Here is a 6446-nt window from a genome sequence, read left to right as displayed (position 1 = left end):
TTTCTAAAAATCCAAGTTCTAAATTATCCGAACTTTTGACACCCCCAGAGGGCCCCTGGAGATGTCAAAAAGAGATCTCTCATCTTGCAGAGATAATAACCAATCGGCTGTTTAAATTACAAGTGGTGCCAAGATGTAAAATGATGCTAAACTTCAGCTATAAACATGTTTCTTTCTAGCTGCTCCAGTCTCTGGCTCAGAAGCCAGATCCTTTAAAGAGGGACCGATGAAGTCTCCGTCCAGCTAACGCTAAACAACCAGGCGTTGCTAGTTCAAATGTATTGCTAGTTCAAATGTGGATCAAACGGGAGGTCTAGCCAAAAGGGAAACAAATAGTTAAGATTGTACAAACCTACAAAAATGTAATAATTAAATGGTTAATGCAAAATGTTAGCTCATTTGTTAATTGGACTGTGTGTGCCTCAACATGTCTGTTTATTGAAATGGTACTGTTTTTTTATGCTCCTGACATTGGTGCCCTTTTTGGAAACCAGAAGAGAAATGGAGAAGGAAAAATCCGATAAAACAGAGGAGGATGAAGCAGAGGAGGGAGGACCCCCGGCCCGTTCTAACTGGCCGTCCTCCTCCTCCATATAACTGGGAAAACAAGCCCTGACAGGACTTGCAGGGCCTGATTTACTAACATTAATTTTACTACACTTAAATGGAATTTTGTAAAAGACTCAGTCTCTACTGCCAGACTCCCCTGAGGAGTTTAGCTGAAGGGGTTAAAGTTTTTTAGTTAAAAAAGGGGAAGTTTAAAATGGGCTAAGAAAGAGGAACTAACTAGGATCCTGGCAACCACAGTTAACAGGAAGCAGAGTAAGGGAGAATCAGGGTAAGCAGGGACCCCCGGAGACTGGCAAAAGCACAGAGAAGTGCCCAAAAGGACAAGTCTGCCTAAGGTCCGACTAACAACGAGAGTCAAGTGGTGTACGACTGCCACACGAGACTGAACTAACGGCCCCTGCAAGACGACAAGAGAAAAGATGACAGCAGCGGAGTGGTGAGACTGGGCGACAGCGGCCCCTCGGCCCCTCCCTCATTGGGACACGTCTGGGTTTCCACCTTCAACCCCCCGAGAACTCTGCTCGGCAGGCAGGGCTGATCACTATGGACCATGCACTCCGTGCAGCTAAGAAAAAGGAGCGGGTGGCAATGCACGAGAACAGCAGGTACGCTCTCGCCACTACCCACGGGGAACTCAAAATGGACAGAGGCTTTATCGACCAGGAAGAAGAATTGCGCCAATGTTTCCCTGATTTGGACTATCAAAGGTACTGGGGTCAGACACTGGGCCGGCCTTCGTCTCCAGGGTAAGTCAGACGGTGGCACAGGTGTTGAAAATAGAAAGTTACATTGTGTTTATAGGGTAAGTCAGATGGTGGTAGCGGTGGCCAGGGTACTGGGGATATAGCTAGGTAAAATGTATAATTAATGGTGGGGACTGGCACTGGAGACTGGGTCAAATTGCTGCTACATATTTTTATAGTGCTACATATCTTTTATATGCTGCTACACTTTTGCAACTTCCCTATTTGCCAGGCTCTGCTTAGATGTCTGCCTTTTAGGGCTTTAAAGACTTTCTGAAGAAGCAGTCCCTGGCTCTGCTCTCCGAGCAGCAGAAGATGAGTGACTGCGAGTTTGCCTATGTGCATATGCTGGCTTAGGACTATTTGCTGTATATCCTGAAGACGCCGCAGCCTGGACAGGGATTGAGCAAGACATCCAGAGTGCTGCAGAACGTCACCTTTTCCATCCAGCAAGAAGTGAAAGAGGCTCTGCTTTATACATAATTCTGGTTAAAAGATTTTTCTGGAAGTTACTAAACAGATTTGTGTGATATTGTCATTGCTAAAAAAGAAATATTGCTGACCCTTAGTAATAAAAGTAAAATTGTTTATCACCCACGCCTTGGTCCTGACCCAGCAGTGCCAAAGTTTAAAAATAAAGGACATAAAAGAAAAGAGTATTGTTGGTGAGAAGGGCTAAAGAGAAAAAAGAGCTTTTTATATAAGGAAAGGACATGGTTTGTAAGAATGACTTTATCCGGATGGCTAGTTTACTCTAGACTGAAATGGAAATGGTAAAATGTTTAAAGTAAGTGGAAGAGGGTGTGTGAAAGTCACGAGAAGTATTCGGGTCAATTCAGCTGAACAGGCACCAGGTATCAACCCAAATTTGTATGACTTCTTCAGGGATGTGTTTTCTGTTTTTTGTCTCTGTTGTATTTTCTGTTTTTAAATTCTGATGCCTTTTTGTAACTTTTTTATTTTGTGGGGCGGGGCATACTTCCCCTACCCTGCAGACTTGCTTCTGTGCTCATAAGATTGGTTGTAAGACACAGAGATGTGCTTGCAATACTTTTATTTTGTTTTACCCCGGTGATGGGCAGCCCACATATCCCAATGAAGATCACATGGGAGGTAATATCTGGTACCGCTGAGGTTGTGTGGCCCGCGTGGCCCCTTCTGGGATATGGTGGCCCTCCTTGCACCCCAATGTTTGTTAATTGGTTGTAAAAAAAAAAGACACCTGGGACATCTCCGGCCTGTTTTATGATCAGACTCCCCTATAAAACAAAGGACCGGGCGGAAGCGTATACTTAATTACCTCTTAATTCTAATTGTTACCAATGTGGGATTTTTAATTTCTTTCCAAGAAAATCTTAGCCATTGCAGGACCCTTAGTAAGATAGGGCCTGCTCCTCGGGGTATGCAACTGATATTTTAAACACCCTGCTTCCTTTTTTTTATTTTGGGCCTTTACAAAATTTAAAAAGTAATTCCTAAAATTTTAAGATTAAAATTTGACCAAAAAGAAAAGGGGGGAATGTGAAATTGAGGCAGGATGGGGTTAAATTGGAGTTGCTTGTGAGCTAACTGCATATTGTTCTGCTTTTGTACAAAATGCTTTGGCTTGCAAAATGCATTTAGTTTAAAATAACTAGACTTTAGCTGACCTTGTAACATGTGATGATTGTGCTAATGCCTTTATGAGATAATTGAGCATGTGATAATTATTTTAGGAGCTATGTTAAGTTTTTGGTCATGAAGACCCTGTGTTTATGCTTGCTCAAGGTTTTCTGTCCCCTCACCCTGGAAAAACCCTTTACCGTGTGATGTATTTGTCATGCTGTGGTTTATCTTGTGATTCTTGGCAATGATGTGGAGATATGCTAATGTTGTGGTTTCCAATCTTAAATACGCTGTGCGGTTGATGATCGGCACCTCTCTTCTCGCACTCCACCAGAGGGTGTTGTTGTGCTTAAGAGTTAGCCCATCTGCGCAGATGTAATAAACTTCCTCATGCACTTGCAGCGATTGGACTGGAATTCGTGTTTCTGGGGTCGGTAAAAGTGTGAGACACCTGTCGGGGGTCTTACACCTGCTTAAATTCATTCAAAACCTTAAGTCCTTTGATAATATCTAGAAACCACAAACAAAGAGTCTTTAGCAAGATATGGGATTGAGTTTTCACAACACAAGTGGATATTTCTGGATTCATCCAGTCATATCCGGACAAAGTGTGTAGAACTAGTATGCCATGGACTCTGATAATCACGGTCAAACTGGTTTTGCAGTAAAGCCAATGCATTTTCTTGTTCAAGTAGATAAAAAAGTGATGTTTCCAAATATAAAAATCATGTTTGTTTGCAGGAATTGCTCTAGCTTTCTGCCGAGAAACCAGGAATGTGTTGAGTTTGTGTCTCCATGTGAAATTAATTAGTGTTTCCCAGCACAAAAGAAAATATTCCCTGCTTAAATGCATTCAAAACCATAAAGGCCATTGATACTATCAAGAAAACACAAAGCAGGGCCTTCAGCACTCCCTGGGATTGAGTTAGTCATAACACAAGAGGATATTTCTGGTTTCATCCAGTCATACCCGGACAAAGTGTTGTGGAGCTAGTATGCAATGGACTCAGATAATCACCGTCAAACTGGTTTTGGAGTAAACGCAACTCATTTTCTTGTTCAAGTGGATAAAAAGTCATGTTTACAAATATAAATATCATGTTTTTTGCATCAATTGCTCTAGCTTTCTGCATAGAATGCAGGAATCTGTTGTATTTGTGTCTCCATGGGGAACTAATTAGAGTTTTCCAGCACAAAAGAAAATATCCCCTGCTTAAATGCATTCAAAACCATAAAGGCCATTGATAATATCAAGAAAACACAAAGCAGAGCCTGTAGCCCCATTTTGGATAGAGTTAGCCATAACACAAGAGGATATTTCTGGTTTCATGCAGTCATATCCGAAAAAAGTGGTGTGGAACTGGTATGCACTGGACTCAGATAATCACAGTCAAACTGGTTTTGGGGGAAAACAAACTCATTTTCTTGGTCACGTAGATTAAAAGTCATGTTTAGAAATATAAATATCATGTTTGTTTGCAGAAATTGCTCTAGCTTTCTGCCTAGAAAGCAGGAATGTATTGAGTTTCTGTCTCCATGTGGAAATAATGAGTGTTTTGCAGCACAAAAGAAAATATCCCCTGCATAAATGCATTCAAAACCATTAAGTCCGTGGATAATATCAAGAAACCACAAAGCAGAGCCTGTAGCAAGACCTGGGGTTGAGTTAACCATAACACAAGAGGATATTTCTGATTTGATCCAGTCATATCCGGACAAAGTGTTGTGGAGCTGGTATGCACTGGACTCAGATAATCACCGTCAAAGTGGTTTTGGAGTAAAGCAAACTCATTTTCTTGGTCACGTGGATAAAAGCCATGGTTACAAATATAAATATCATATTTGTTTGCAGCAATTGCTCGAGCTTTCTTCCTAGAAAACAGGAATGTTTTGAGTTCGTGTCTCCATGTGGAAGTCATTAGTGTTTCCCAGCACAAAAGAAAATATTCCCTGCTTACATTCATTCAAAACCATAAAGTCCATGGATAATATCAAGAAAACACAAAACAGGGCTGTAGCAAGATCTGGGATTGAGTTAGTCACAACACAAGAGGATATTTCTGGATTCATCCAGTCATATCCAGACAAAGTGTTGTGGAACTTGTATGCACTGGACTGAGATAATCACCGTCAAACAGGTTTTGGAGTAAACCAAACCCATTTTCTTGGTCAAGTGGATAAAAAGTCATGTTTACAAATATAAATATCATGTTTGTTTGCAGGAATTGCTCTAGTGTTCTGCCTAGCAGACAAGAATGTGTCGAGTTTGTGTCTCCATGTGGAACTAATTAGTTTTTCCCAGCACAATAGAACATACTCCCTGCTTAAATGCATTCAAAACCATAAAGTCATTGTTAATATCAAGAAAACACAAAACAGGGCCTTCAGCAAGATCTAGGATTGAGTTAGTCACAACAGAAGAGGATATTTCTGGATTCATCCTGTCATATCCGGACAAACTGTTGTGGAACTGGTATGCACTAGAATCAGATAATCACCGTCAAACAGGTTTTGGCGTAAACCACACCCATTTTCTGGGTCAAGTGGATAAAAAGTGATGTTTACAAATATAAATATCATGTTTGGTTGTAGCAATTGCTCTAGCTTTCTGCCTAGAAAACACGAATGTGTTGAGTTTGTGTCTCCATGTGGAAGGAATCAGTGTTTCCCAGCACAAAAGAAAATATTCCCTGCTTACATTCATTCAAAACCATAAAGTCCATGGATAATATCAAGAAAACACAAAACAGGGCCTGTAGCAAGATCTGGGATTGAGTTAGTCACAACACAAGAGGATATTTCTGGATTCATCCAGTCATATCCGGACAAAGTGTTGTGGAACTGGTATGTACTGCACTCAGATAATCACTCTCAAACTCATTTTGGGGGAAAACAAACTCATTTTCTTGGTCAAGTGGATAAAATGTGATGTTTACAAATATAAATATCATGTTTGTTTGCAGCAATTGCTCTAGCTTTCTGACTAGAAAACATGAATATGTTGAGTTTGTGTCTCCATGTGGAACTAATTAGTGTTTCCCAGCACAAAAGAAAATATTCCCTGCTTAAATTCATTCAAAACCATAAGTCCTTTGAGAATATCTAGAAACCACAAACAAAGAGTCTGTTGCAAGATATGGGATTGAGTTTTCACAACACAAGAGGATATTTCTGGATTCATCCAGTCATATCCGGACAAAGTGTGTAGAACTAGTATGCCATGGACTCTGATAATCACGGTCAAACTGGTTTTGCAGTAAAGCCAACGCATTTTCTTGTTCAAGTAGATAAAAAAGTGATGTTTCCAAATATAAAAATCATGTTTGTTTGCAGGAATTGCTCTAGCTTTCTGCCTAGAAAAGAGGAATGTATTGAGTTTGTGTCTCCATGTGAAATTAATTAGTGTTTCCGAGCACAAAAGAAAATATTCCCTGCTTAAATGCATTCAAAACCATAAAGGCCATTGATAATATCAAGAACACACAAAGCAGAGCCTGTAGCCCCATTTTGGATAGAGTTAGCCATAAC

This window comes from Lepus europaeus, unplaced genomic scaffold (genome assembly GCF_033115175.1).
Source record: "Lepus europaeus isolate LE1 unplaced genomic scaffold, mLepTim1.pri SCAFFOLD_34, whole genome shotgun sequence".
NCBI classification, from domain to species: domain Eukaryota; kingdom Metazoa; phylum Chordata; class Mammalia; order Lagomorpha; family Leporidae; genus Lepus; species Lepus europaeus.
This window is presented reverse-complemented; position numbering follows the sequence as displayed.